Source organism: Nicotiana tabacum, chromosome 8 (genome assembly GCF_000715075.1).
Source record: "Nicotiana tabacum cultivar K326 chromosome 8, ASM71507v2, whole genome shotgun sequence".
NCBI classification, from domain to species: domain Eukaryota; kingdom Viridiplantae; phylum Streptophyta; class Magnoliopsida; order Solanales; family Solanaceae; genus Nicotiana; species Nicotiana tabacum.
In genome coordinates, this window is record NC_134087.1 from 88,633,947 (window position 1) to 88,649,980 (window position 16,034).

Here is a 16,034-nt window from a genome sequence, read left to right on the forward strand (position 1 = left end):
TTAGCTAGCTGATGAACCTCACAAACTATGTCACTCTTCTCTAATTGTAAATATGATAGGCTACCCATAGATCTACGGCTGGGGGCGTCAACTACTACATTTGCCTTCCTTGGACTATATAAATATCAATATCATAGTCTTTCACTAGCTCCAACCATCGCCTCTAACGTAATACATTGTCATTAAGGCTCACGTCTCATTGGAGAACATCTGAAGTGATTTTCCTGATCCACCTATGGGTGATACTATACTTCAATAACCATACTTCATATCATCTCAACGTGATTCATCTTATGGGGGTATTCTAATACCGTGCCATCCATAAAATCCATTTTCTTTAAATCATTACTCAATCGAAGGCCCAAACGTCATCCTCTTATTTATCACAATTACACCATTATTCTACTACCAGGGCAGCATTTCATCTCTTCTAATTGCTCCTATTCTTAGACTCCTCTGAGTTCATTCAGACTGTACCGAGCTTTCTATTGCTTATGAAAACCATCAACTCTCTTGTTTTGATGGGCTTAATCTCAAGGCCTTACCTGTTCTCGTCACCTTCTCACTCACTATTTCACACCTTTACTCATATCTACCTAAAACCTTGTCGCTATAGGATACTTTAGCATGCGACCTAGACATATCGATTCATACTGCTCAAAACCTTCATTTACTTGGTAGCATCATAGATTTCCTTTAATGCCTTCACAATTGTCTTTAAATGTAAGCAATAACTTTTCTGGGTCATTCTGCCACTTGTTGCATTAATACTTGGATCATCTTAGTGCCCTCATATGTTGGAATTCCATGCAACCCATATGATCTTGAATATCACCTTTTGATTTTTTTATCCTTGCCGTTCATTAGCCACCATAGCTGCCACTTTCTTATAGAGTGCATACAATGTTGTTGTGATAATGTTGTTACAAGACCATATCTTCTTTATGTCACTATGCTTAAGTTAAAGCCTACTTCCTTATTTCCTCAACTAGTCTTAACTTACTCTCGCACTGGATCCTTATGTATCAAGTGTTCATTTGCACTTATCTATCAATAACATCTTGTGCTGGAACCCTTACTGCCTCTCCCCGGCATCGTGCTTGCATAATGTTTTGGAGTCGTATCTTATCTATAGGATCTGAATAGATGCAATCTCATTCCTTTCACCTTTTTACCGCATTTTTCCTTTACTATTCCATCGTTACATCTTAATCTTTGGATTCTTTTCACATCTTTATAGACTCTTACTTACCTTGCGGTACCCCTTCTGTACTAAGGATAATTGAATTCCTTACTCACAAGGGTGACACCTAGTGTAACTGGCATACTTAGTCCCTTAAGCATAACTTTGCTTACAGTGCTCGCTTTAGGGAAGCATCTTCCTGAATGACCTTGAAAGGTTATTTTTTTGTTTTCCATTTTATTATCACCGAAACGGAATCTCTTAAATTCTCTTGATGCCAACTATTATCAAATTATTCGGTCCCTAATTCATGTTCAATTTATCTTGTTCACTAGCTCGTACTGATTTCTATTATTCTGGGGGGGTCTAACTTTTCCTTCTGGTAATCACGTTGGAGTCACCAACTCATTTTTTTTTTGAAACAGGGATATGATTTTATGGCTTATACTCTTTTATTGCCTCAAGGCCTGTCACATCTTGTCTTTTCCCTCACTGACTATAGACTTTGTCACTATGTCATATTTTGATTTACCGTTATCATCCATTTATCACATCTTACTCATAATGCTTCATTCACTCTCTTTTTATTCTCGGGCTAATATTTTTGTCCATCACTTTGTTCTAAAACTTCAACAAAATATTTTTCACTTTTATCTCCCCTTACTTCATCTCACTAGCTCTTCGGAATGCCTAACATTCTCCCATTCTTTTTTACTCGAGGCTGGAGTAATACTAAGGTAAATATTTATCCCTTCTAGGATCCACTGCCTATCTTCTGAAGTTTCTAAATATTCTAGTATTCATATCTGATTATACTATTTTAGAGTTCACCATCGGGGTGTCTCACAAGGATATCTATTACCACATTTGCACTATCCTTCGAAAATATCAACTAATGCTAACAATCCATCCATAATTTTGGGTTACTCTAACTCCAACTTTATCCTGATATCTCATCTTTCTCTTAAACTATATTTGTCAGCTCCCATAGGCCATAATTGAGATGGGTGTGGCTAATTGTATATATCTCTGTTACTGTTGAAAGTAACTTAGAATGCTTATATTTCTCTGCTAGAATTGTAAATATTGTTAATCTTCATTAACTAGGTAACTTGTACCCTTCTTCACCTTGCTTCCTTTACTTGCTGAAACTTGTGTCTACCTTCCGATTCTTTTATTCCTTTTTACCATACGAGTGGATAGATATTCTTGCCTTAGGGCTTATTATTAAGAAGCTTAGACATCTTAGTACACACATGATCTGCTAAAGACCTCACATTTACTCATCATAAGCATGATGCAAAATCGAGTTCCTCTGACTCAACTCTTCCGCAACCACCTTCAATCTCTTACCAGCTGTCTTTTTGAATGTAGATATCATTGTATTACGAATAAAATAGAGTTTAATAATTTTAATTCCTACAACTAAGCTCTACAACATGATCTAGAGTAAGAAAAAAGAGTGACAGTCTTAAATGCCCTGTAGCCTCCTGCTTATAAGTGTGGTGCACAACACACCCATAAACAAGACTCTACTAGACACGGCTTGTAGACTCCCTAGGACAGAACTGCTCTAATACCACTTTTGTCACGACCCAAAGCGATGGGCCGTGACGGGGGCACCCGGTACCTTACTCAACCGGGTACCAACATAACATATCTTTCACATAATTCTATCATAGGTAAATGAACCGGAGTAAAGTATGAGGGAATACAAACTTATACATATGAAGTACAGGCCTATAAGGCGGGCATGATTCTTTATATACTCGAAACATAGGCCGACAAGGCCATACAAGTATTCGTATACATGACATTTGTCTACAAGTCTCTAAGAATACATAATATCATAAAGGTCAGGACAGGGTCCCGCCATACCAATCTATACATATACTAATCATACTAACCAAAGAAGTAACTTCGAAGCAAATGGAGCGCACCAACACCTTATGCTAAGCTGATAACGTACTTGGAGGAATCTCGACCTGTCTATCAGGACCTGCGGGCATGAAACGCAGCATCTCCAGGCAAAAGGGATGTCAGTACAAATAATGTACCGAGTATGTAAGGAATGAAAATCGGTAACTAGTAGACATGAGAGAAACATGGAGTAAAAGACTCAACATGTATATCTAAATAACTCTGTGAATCATTTAGTATTATAATGTCGTACATATGCGTATAAATGTCATACCATGCATGGGTATATGTGTTAATAATATCAAGCCTTTGAGGGCATCCCATCATATTATCTCGGCCACTATGGGCAAATCATTAACGTATACCAGCTGATCAGGTGGTGGTGCATATATAATGTCATAATCGTTTCCCATATCCCATATACATATATATACATATATACGCATATATAACGCCATCTGGTCATGGGTCAATGTACATGAATGCAATGCATGAGAAGTACGTCAATAAAATCTCTTGGAATATCATAAGATCATTATGTCTTCGAGTAATATCATGAAGTGAACTCTTTCAACTTACTTATTTTTCTGAGACCCATGAACAGATGATAGGATAATATGACACATGGAGAATCAAGAACATAAGCATCTCTAGCATTTCTATGAATAAAGTTATTTATGGAAGTTGTGCATTTGCACGTTTCATTTACATTGTATGGATCATGACAAAAGAAATAAGGGATAGCCTTAATATACCTGTATGACATCTTCCTTATTACTCAACCAAGCTCGACACAATGTCTTGCATCTTCAACAAGTGAAATGATATTGTCGTTAATATATAATGTCGTACCATCGTATTTGGCTAGTCGTATAGCTTAAAAAAAATCGGGTAGAACCTCCCCTATTTTTAATACATCCCAAAGACTACTAAGGGTCATCAACATCCCAACAACAACAACTATAACCAACAATAGCAACAACAACAATGCAATCCAATATGAGTTTCTCCGATTATCTTAACAATCATATTGAGCGGCAAGCTCGTTTTTACTCATAACAAGATATGAATTGAATCCAACTCTTATTTCATAAATTAGTTTACAACCTTAAGAACATCATACTTATATGTACCATATTATTTCTAGTTTAAAACATCCACAAAATGCCTTCCAAAATAGCCCCATACGTCTAGCACCCTAAATTTTTATCGTCAATCACTTATTTTTCATCTTTTCTTCTTCAATAAACTTAATTAATACCTAGAAAAGCTTAACAACAGCAGCCAAAACATTATTAAATTATTTCTCACAATTTCCAGTCACCACAAATCATATATTTAGCCACAAAACAGCCCAATCAAAGAGAACACCATATCTCATGTTCTTTCAAGTGCTATCTTATGATTTTTCACTCAAACAACACAACCAACACAAGATTAGCCTTAGTCACAATCAAGAAGATGTTATACATACCTTGGAAAACATCTACAACTCGAAATCCTATCTTAACTTAGCTCACAATAGCCCTCAATAACACCACAACATCATTGAAGCATTCTCTTGTAGTCTTTAACACCTTTGATGATGATTTGAGTTGATTTCCCTTTAGTTTGGTTCTTGGGATCTTGGACCATCTCTTAGAGAGAATTGAGATATTTTGGTGTATGTTTTCTGTGTATAATGATGAGATATACAAGGAAGAAGATAACTTATAAGCCCACCGCCTCAATTCTCCAAGTAGGTGGGTAAGCTGCCTGCTTGGCAGCTTGAGCAGTGCAACTTCGGACGCGTGCATCTCTCTAATACGACATCGTATTGACAAACAGTTTGCAGTGTTGTAAACTAGACACATAGGGGTTTAATTACATATAAATATCTCCATGTAACTCTCAATATATTGGGAGAAAACTACATCCTAACTGGCCTATAAAACTGGCAGTTTCTCCGAAGTGCGGCGACATGACTTGGCGACCCTACTATATAAATTCATATTTTTTACCCCTATGTCATATGAATAAATGGTTTGGACCATTGGAGACTACGTTCTAAGACCTTCATTTTTGTATATAATATGTCCTAAAACGACTTCATATGACATATGAAATATATTGCTCAAAATGCTTCATTACAAGGCAAATCCTTAGTCGATTTTTCCGCAACTTAAATCCGATTTTTTCCAAACTTTATATTCATATCCAAATATCATATATAGTCATATCCAAACATCATATATAGTCATATCTTGACTTTAAACTCATTTAAATCATGATTAACAAGTCTCATATTCATCTTAACTTGCTTAAGACTTCAGTAATCCTTTCTTATCCTTGTAGAAGGATTTCGTCCTTTTTGAGTTTATATTAGATAATCCTATAATGATAGTGATGTCTGAAGTACAGGGTATAACAATATTAAATCACTTTATATACTTTCAAAGAAGATCTCATTCCTGAGCTTATATCAATTGACTTACGACATACTTTCACGTACAAAAACATGGGGTGTAATAATAATAAAACTGGATATCCCTTTTTTGTAATTAATATAAGTTCATTGTTTGTGTGATCACATGTTTTAAAGGAATGAAGTGATTTAAGCTCTTAATTATAGGGAAGACTTGTTCAGTAATTTCTTGTTCTGAGTTTATTGTTGTATATCATGCCTAATTAGAATTTCATATTATTATATTATTGGACCACTAGTAAGTATCGGAGTCGACCTCTCGTCACTACTTCTTCGAGGTTAGACGGGATACTTACTGGGTACGCGTTGTTTTCATACTCATACTACACTTGTTGTACAGGCACATGTGTGTTCAGTGGCCTTGTGGGCGCAGCGGCATGGGTGATACACGGTTAGGTGAGTTGCATCTTATGAGACGATCTGCAGCCAGCAGAGTCTCCTTCAGAGTACTTGTGTTTTCATTTTTGTCCAATTTTATATTTCGGACAATTATTGTATTGTATTTTAAATCCTAATAATTGCTCATGCACTTGTGACCCGGGATCTGGGATGATTAGGGGATATTCATTATTGAAATTGGAAAATATCATTATTATTTTGTAAAGTTTATCTGTTACTAGTCAAATTGAAGGAATTTATAGTTTCAAAAATATTAAAAATAGAATTAAATAAACTATTTAATGTTGGCTTGCCTGACAGCGGTGTCCGACACCATTACGACCTTTAATGAATTTTCGGTCGTGACAGCCCCGCTCTTTGCCAAAAAACCACATTTATGAAAAGGATCAAAGTGATGGAAACAATGTATAAGATGGAGAAGATAAAGGGGGAATCCGAAGATGATGTATGATTTTAAGTTTGGTTGGATTGTTGTTTAGTTAGATGTTGACTTTTGAATATTACATTTTGAAGTTTGGTTGCATTTTTGTTTAGTTTTGACCGGATGATTATGAAGTTTGGTTGGATAATTTTGATGTCTGATGAGACAGTTTGGATGTGGATAGTTTATGAAGTTTTACTGTTGTTAAGTTGTTTTTTATTGTAGTTGCACTTCTGTTTCTATTGAATATGTGCAGCAAAAAATAAGCACTGCCTGGCAAAAATATACCAGAATTACCGAGAGACTTGCTGACAGAGTCCACCGGAAAATTGTTTATTTGTAAATCCAAAATTCTTATTTACCGAGGGACTCCGAAGGTATATTTAATTTTGTAAATTTCATTGAACATATCGATGTATCTATCGAAATTTGGATTAATTCATATTTTCAAAATTTTAAATTTACTAAATTAAAATTCTAAATATAGGATAGTGTCCATCGGTAACATTAAATTATTATTTTTAATTTATCGATAGATCTCCATCGATATGAATATTATAGATATTATATTATTTATAACATACCGGATATCCGTCGGTAAATAGAATTATCTGAACAAGTTGTGTCAAAAAGCTAATCGATGGTTGTCCGATGGGGTCCCTCAATAATTGGCGAGGGAGTATGTAGGTCAATTTTACCGAGGAATGATTTACCTACGTACCAGGGGCGAAGCCGCGTTAGGTTAAGTCAAAAAACTATATTATATATATATATAGGTAAAAATACTAAGTTTTAAAAGTATATAATATATATTGAATATTCTTTGTCAAAAAAAATTCTCTTCTTTTAAATTTGAACACCCTTGGAGAAATTTCTGGCTTCGTCACCGCTGCGTACCACTTAATGACGGTCTTCCCTCGATAAAGCCTTGTTACCGAGGGACGTCCCTCGGTAACCTAAGTCGATAAACAACTGTTTTTAGTAGTGAAAATACAAGTAGTCTAGCCTATCAAAGAGACAAATATAATAAATAGGTAGATAGCATGGAACTTCGATCTTGCGATTCCAATGGCAGATAAATACAAACTACGCATATCATATATAAAACACTCCAAATCACGTCTGCTCCTATAATAATGCTATAAAAATGTTTATTTTTCTACTTGTTTGTTCCTCGAAAACTTCAATAGGCAGAAAGCTAGAATTTGGTCGAAAATCCTTAACCAGTATTCCATCTAAAATTCTATCAGTCAATCAAATAGTTCATAATTATAAACTGTTTGGTAAGTGATATGAATTCCACGCCCATCACAATTGGAATGTGTGACGACCCGGTCAGTCGTCTAATGAGTTATCGCTTCATTTTTTTCATTTCTGCCTTTTTATGCTTTGTTATCCGTGTTATGTGGTATCGGATTGTTCGGATAGAATCCGAAATGATTTTGGCAAGGTTTGAGACACTTAGTCTCTTTTAAGAAAATTTAAGTTGGAAAAGTCAACCGGATATTGACTTATGTGTTAGAGGGCTCGGATGTGAGTTCTGATGGTTCGGTTAGCTTCGGGAGGTGATTTGGGACTTAGGAGTGCGATCAGAATGGGTTTTGAAGGTCCGGAGTAGATTTAGGCTTGAATTAACGAAGTTGATATTTTGGCGATTTCCGGTTGGTAGGCGAGATTTTGATATAGGGGTCGGAATGGAATTCCGAGAGTTGAAGTAGTTCCATTGTGTCATTTGGAATGTGTGTGCAAAAATTTCAGGTCATTCGGACGTGGTTTGGTTGGGTTTTTGATCAAAAGCGGAATTTGGAAGATTTTGAAAAGTTAGGCTTGAATCCGATGTGTTTTGGGTGATTTGATGTTGTTTGAGGTGTTTTGATGATTGGAACAAGTTTGAATAAGGTATTAGGATATTTTTGTGCTTTTGGTTGAGGTCCCGGGGGCCTCGGGGTGATTTCGGGAGGTTAACGGGAAGTTTGGATTGTTGTTGCAGCTGTTGAATTGCTGCTTCTGGTATTTTCGCAGCTGTGGATTGGGGACCACATGTGCGGCGCCGCATATGCGAGGGAGTGGCCACAAAAGCGACCAGAGGTATGTTGGACTAGGACCGCAGAAGCGGCTAGGAGAACCGCATCTGCGATGTCGCAGATGCGGGCGAGGACTGCAGATGCGGATGGCTGGGAACTTAAGTGATTCCACAAAAGCGGACGTTGAACCGCAATTGCGGTACCGCAAAAGTGAGTATGGGACCGCAGATGCAAAAAGGTCTGGGTAGAAGGTATAAATTGTCTTCTTCGCGAAATTTTGCTAAGTTTATCATTTTTGAAGACGGGAAAGAGGCTAAGGCATAGGATTTCAAGAGGAATCAAAGGATATCAGTTGGGTAAGCTCCCTAAGCTTAATTACTTGGGTTTAAGATCATTTTTCATTGTTTAATCATGGTTTTAGTGGAGATTAAGGAGGAAAAATTGGGGATTAGGGCTTGAGTTTAAGAGGCCTCTAAATGGAGATTTGAGGGGTCATTTGGATTTCGATTTCAGTATTCTTGATATGTATAGACTTGTGGGAGGATAAAGATCCCGTTGATGTAGAAATTATTGAATTCCGAGACTTGGGACCGGGGGTCGGGTTTTGGTAATTTCGGGATTTGTGCCATTTATTGATTGTTTTCGCTTGGGCTTCGTTCTATTAGCATATCTTGACGTCCTCGTTCTGATTTTTGGATAGATTCGATGCGAGTGGAGGCCGATTCAAGAGGCAAATGCGTCGTGAGCTAGAGATTTGACTGGTTCGCGGTGAGTAATGATTGTAAATGATGTTCTGAGGATTTGAAATTGCACATTGTAGTGTTATATTGAGGTGAGACACACACTTGATGACGAGCGTGGGGTCGTGCACTATTGGGGATTGTGACTTGGTCCGTCCTGATTAATGAGTTTACTGCGTATTTGACTGAAATCTATTTGTTATCATCATTATTTGGGTTGAATGCCATATTTGGGCCTTGTGCCAACTATTTGAACCCTTCGAAAATTTTTACTGGTATTTCCTTACTGTTTTGACTTTATACTTGAACTCAGTCATGTTATATTTCACTATTTTCCGTACTCAGCCATGTTTAATCTTTTTTAACACTTACATTATCTTTTAAATGATATTTTGGGCTGAAAAACATATTTTACTACTGCCCGAGTGGCTTGTGAGGATTTTTGACTGAGTAAGGCCGAGGACCTATGTTGTGAGGAAACATTTGATACTGATTATCAGGCCAAGGACCTGAGATATGTACGCCACGAGGTGACTTGATTGATATGAGGCCGAGGGCCTAGTGATAATGCCACGAGGTGGCTTGATATTGCGTTTGGGCCGTAAGGGGCCCCTCCAGGAGTCTGTACACCCCCAGTGAGCGCAGGTATCCATTGTGATATGAGATTGAGCCCGGGGGGCTGATATTGTGATCTGAGATTTGAGCCCGATGGGCTGGTACTGTTCTGAGATATTGCCCGAGGGGCGTATTTGTTGATACTGTTCTCGAGGGGCGAGTCTTTATGTGTTTACTTTTCATAATTGACTGTCAATTACCTGCTTAAGTATGGAAAAAAGGCTTTTCATGAAACTACATCTGAGATAAAGAATTTTACCTATCTTTCATTGATTTACTGGTTTTACTGCTTCATTATAGAATTCTTTGTGCCTTACGTAGTTTCTTGCTTTCAGTCTTTATTTACATTTGTTACTCGCAGAGTTGGAGTACTCACTTTACTCCCTGCACCTTGTGTGCAGATTCAGGCGTAGCTGGTTCCACTCCCGAGTGATGATCCCTCCAGCTTCAGGCGAACATTCGGAGTTCACGAGGTAGCTGTTGGCGTCCGCAGCCCCGTGTCTCTACTCCTTTATCACTTCCATCTCTTTTCAGACAGTTGTACTAGTTTATTGACTTAGCTGATTTGTATTATGATTTATAGATGCTTATGAGTAGTGACACCCCGGTTAGGGCTGTATATGGGTGTTCTTCCGCGTATTTATGTTATCATGGTTATTTCGGATTTATTTTATCGCATTTAGACCGTTTCTTAAATGCTTAACTGTTAATAAATGGAAAATGGAAAGTGTCGGCTGGCCTTTTCTTCACGAGATGCGCCATCACGACCGGGTCCGGGTTAGGATCGTGACAGAATGTAAATATATTTTGAACAGAGATGCTGGTTTGCTCGAGAGGTTAAAAAGGGGAAGACTTAAGATCTTCTGCACATAAGTGCGCGTGGGTTCGAACCCAACAGCCAGCATGTCTTCCTTTTATTTTGCCTCTTTGCTAGGAGAAATTCTCTTGAATTCCTTCTCCAACACAATAAATTTTCCCCTCCTCAATTTCCATAAAAATAATTTTCTTTTGTGACTTTCTTGTGCTCCATTGGGTGACTACGGAAAATTACTCTAGGCTGTACAATTTAAACTTAGCAAGTAACATGCACTTTGAAGAATGAAGATTGATATTGGAAGAGCAGGAGTGCTTTAAATTTGACTACATAGTGTTTTATACTTCTCTGTATTTCCTTTCTATTTAAAGAACAAAAACAAAAGAAGAACTGAAAAATAAGAATTGGCAACAAAGCAAAGCTAAATTGGATCGTCGTACAAAAATAATGCGTCTGCCGGGAGTCGAACCCGGGTCTATGCTTGGAAGGCAATTATCCTAACCGTTGGACTACAAACGCTGTTGTCGAAAATAGTCCACCTATATTATTCTAAGAATCGTGGTGTTTGATTTGTGCATATGGTTCTTCACTTCTTCGTATATTCAGGGGAAAAATATTCCCCTTAATTATATGGAAAGTAAATCGAAAAAGAGCACTTTTTCGGATTCATTCGTGCTCAGAGGTACATATTCCGAAATTTCTTTGGCAATTTGAACGCATGAAATGAGAACATTTTTGCAACTTTTAAATCTCAAATTTGGTTAAATCCTTATTTTCTTTCCTCGTCTCTTTTTGAGTCAAATCTTGTCTGATAGGGTATAGAAATATATTCCCTTCTATATTGCCATGCTAAAGGAGAAGAGTAAAAACTAGCCAGCCCCAGATTACTTTGGTTTCTTGGTGTTCCATCTAACTTAAACCATGAACTGAACAATGTCGAAAGGCCTGAGACTACTAATAATAAAAATGTAGCCCACTCAACGAACAAAATGGGATTAGAGATTTTTACATGATAGATCTTTTTTAAAGAGTTAATAATATAAATAGTATTACTTTTGCTTTATTCCTAAAACAGCAAATTAATTTACAATTATGGCATGTTTTAAAATCTCATATGTTTTTTTGCCTATATGTTTTAAAAGATTTATTAATTAAGGAATCAATAATTAAGGGATGGATTACTAATTTGTTCTCATTAATTGATCCCCTTAAAACCTAATATATATATATATATATATATATATATATATATATATCTTCGTTGATCAAACAACTCCATTCTCTCTCTCCCCTCTCATCTTACATCTTTTTCAACTGGACCATGATGCCTCTTTCATTGTTTCATAAATATATAACGAATATTATGCTATGTATTAATTTTTATCTATTCCATCAATAAACAAGAATATGTTCTAGCTAAAACAAACATGCGCAAATACATATACATTATACCATTAGCATATCATTTATATAATAAAATATTTTTAATTAGATATGCTATATGCCAAAATTATTTCATAAATATATAATGAACATATTATATACCATAATATTCCTTGTATAATTATTAATGTTGTTTAAATCTTGTTTGCTGTATAAATCATAATTATAGTTCATATATATATACCATGTAGTTTTTTGTGAATAACAGGATTTGGTATTGTTAATTTATATTTATCTTGATTCACACTTAAATACACATGATATCATAATTATACAATGTATAACCATCAGAATATCACAGTTGCTTATGATAGTATGGTTATTATAGCAAGGGGCAAATTTTTGGAAAACAAAGAAAAAAGGAAAATAAGAAGAAAAAAGGAAAATAAGAAGAAAAAAATGAAAGGAAGATAGAGATATTCTCAAATGAAATAGGGGATGGAACAAATTTGAATAGCTGCTATTCTCATGGGAACATTCCAGTAGCCTTTTATTGTTCTTTTACTTTTTTTCCAAGTCTTCATTCATTATAGTTTTGCTAAAAGTGATGAATTAAAGAATACAAAATTGACATATTATATATCTAGTATAATTCATAATATTTTTAAGAAATTATATTTGTATAAATCATATTATAATTCATATTATATACCATATATTTTTCCTACTATATATACAATGTATTTTTATATTGTAGGATGTGATATTTTAACTTGAATAACAAGTATGTTTAATTAACTTGAATAACAAGTATGTTTAATTTATATACTTTGATCCACACTTATATGCACATTATATATATGATTATACCATTATTATACAATTTATATATCATGTATTTTTAATTTATGTATCTTTATATTCACACTTAAATACACATTATACTATATTATTTATACAATGTATATAACATAACACATAATACAGCTAATATATGCAATAGTGGATAAAGCATATAAACTTAGGGTGTGTTTGGTATGAAGGAAAATGTTTTCCATGGAAAATGTTTTCCTAGAAAATGTTTTCCATGGAAAATGAGTGGTTTTATCACTTATTTTCTCTTGTTTGGTTGGTAAGTGGAAAACAAATTTCGGAAAATATTTTCTATTGTTTGGTTAGAGAGTAGAAAATATCAAAATATTCATAAATAATTTAAATATAATAAACATGAAGCCATAAACTTTCAAACCAACAACCTTCCGAACCCACAAATTTCATAAACTTTCGAACCGCTAAACTTTCAAAATCGCGGAATTTCAAACCCGTAAACTTTATAATTTCTAAACCCGTAAACTTCCAAACACATAAACCTCTGAACTCATAATTTTGGAACTTGTAAAATTTCGAACCTGTAAATCGAAAGATAAAAAAAATAAACTGAAAATATATATAAAAAAATATTTTTTCCTTGGGGGGGTGGGGGGAGGGGCAGGGGGTATGTGCAGAAAAATAAAAAAAATAGAAATTTGATGGGGTGCAGAAAAACGAAAAAACAGAAATTTGAGAATTACAAAAAAAGTAAAAAAAAATTTGGGGGGGTGGGGGCAGTGAGGGTGGGGTTTTGGCGGGGATAGCAGGGTGGGTGGTGACGAAAAAAAACTAAAATTTTAAAAAAAAAACCTTTTTGGAGAGAGGAGGTGGGTGGGTGTGGGGTGGGTTGGTGAGGGAGGAATAGGATGGGGAAGGTTGAGAAGGAGTTTTGAAAAATGTTTTCCCTTCACTTGATAAGGAAAACATTTTCTTTCAATTGGAGGAAAATGAGTTGATAAGGAAAATATTTTCCAAAATATTTAAGTCAATCAAACGTGAAAAAATTGAAAAACATTTTCCGAAAAATATTTTACTTCTTGCCGAACACACTATGTACTGTGCCAAAGGCAACAAGAGGATCTAATCCTTTTTTGTTGGATATTTATCGATAAAATAGGAAAATAGTTAATGGGGTTGAGTGGGCGAGATTTGCGGATACGTTTCTGCTAATTTTATAATTATTTTTCTGCCATCTTTGTTTATTAAGTAACCCTGCTGGATTGGTATAATTACTTCTTAAATATTGCCCACTTATGAAACTTTCCCATGGGATTAAGGTTCAGATTTGTAACAAACTTAAAGAAAAATTGTAGTGGCCCATATGATCTACTATATTGTACAAGAGAAAAATTGTTAAAGAAAGATCCAACTCAAATCAGGAATCTTGCTAAGTGGCCCGAAATCAGCATTAGTGCATCACAGACAGATTAAGTGGCCCGAATATATATATACACTTGGTTAGAACTGGTCTTTAGTTCTACGATTTCGAGACATTGACGTGTAAATTTTGAGATAAGGAGATACTCATTTATCACTATTTATATATAAATTAGTAATTATTATATATAGAAAAGGTAATTAAGTACAACTAACCTCTCTATTGGAGTTTATAACCTAGCATAGCTAGGTACGTAAAAGTCTCTTAAATAAAGCTAGAGAAACATTTGGAGGAATATAATTTTAAAAAAGCACCATCATATTGCTTGAGCATAAGGGAGGGCTAATAATGATCTATCTGGGGTTGAATTTTTTGCATAAACAATCGCTGAAGATTATTCTGTGAAAAAAAAAAGTTAATTTTTTGGAATAATATAAAATTCTCTAGAATATCCTAGTTTAGTATCCTTGATATTTATCTAGTAGACATATCTAGATGTTCTAGAATGTTGTGGGAAGATAAGACATATCTAGATATTCTAGAGTGTTGTTAGAAGATAAGGTTGCTAGAATCTTCTTTGTACATTATCTAGAATCATCCATAGGCTAGTATAAATAGGGGGTATCTTGTTCATTTGTAAGCAAGCCAAAAATCAAGAAAACCTTCTTTCCAAAATAAATTCTCTTATCTAAAATCTTTCTTCTCTTTTCAAGCTTCCTCTTCTTTAGTTGAATCATCCAATCTTAATTAACGATCTTGGGCCAGCAGAAGGTCTCCAAATAATATTATTCTTGTGCTATTCTTTACATATCCAACATATCTTATGTGCTCATTGTCTTCATCTTGTACTCCAGTACTCTTTTGCGCGCTTCCCTAAGAATCACAGAGGTGCCCTCTTTTAAATTACCTACACAATAGTCTTAAAACTTTTTTCCACTATCTTAATGCTTATCATATATATAGAGAGAGATTTAACTCCTTACAAAATGATCTATCCTGTAAATATTTTAATGTAAATTCAAGAAGGTACTTTAACAAGTTATTATATAGGTTGAACTGCAAATTATACTGGAGACGAATGTATTTAATAAATATTAATGCCACATGATTGACTAATTTTATTGATGAATACTTCCAAACATTTTCAAATGTCGATACACTTTTTTACAAACATTTCCAGGATATGGCAGGGTAAGTACTGTCGACTACCGGCAAAAATGGCCAGGCCTGTTAGCTTGTTGGTTCAGTTCTGAAAATCATAATGCAGATAAACCATGCCAGCTGAGCATCCTAATAAATCCCCTGCCGACATTCATTTCTTGTTTTCCTCTTCTTTTCGAGCTTTATATTAACTTCGTTTATATATGTATATCTTTTTGTAATTTTGGCTTAAAATTAAGTTGGGACAGTGAAGAATCTTAGCATATGTGGAGTAGCTCAACTTTTATATAAACAACATCAACAACAACAACAAACTCAGTAGTTTCCCACAAGTGGAGTCTGGAGTAGATAAGATATACGTAGCCTTACCCCTACCCCTGGAAGGGCAGAAAGGTTATTTCTGATAAACCCTCGGCTAGAAAACGACTGAAAAAGAAAAGGTAATTGCAACAAGTAGGAATAATAGCAAGATGTAATAAGATTGAATCCAAGAATGCAGTCAAACGCTAGGTATTAATAGCCATCTATGGATAAAAGATATTATACTAACACTAATGCTAGCGAACTAAGACAAAGAGAAACACTCGACTATCTACTAATCTTCTACCCTAATCTTTGACCTCCACACCTTCCTGTCTAGGGTATGTCCTCAGTCAGCTCCA

The 16,034-nt window shown here is 35.2% G+C and overlaps 1 non-coding gene across 1 annotated transcript; it reads right to left on the minus strand.

Annotated features, from left to right (window-relative positions):
* Window positions 1-11,028: 11,028 nt before the first annotated feature.
* On the minus strand, window positions 11,029-11,099 carry TRNAG-UCC (transfer RNA glycine (anticodon UCC)). Its single transcript has one exon. It is a non-coding gene; the product is annotated as a tRNA-Gly (tRNA).
* Window positions 11,100-16,034: the final 4,935 nt, after the last annotated feature.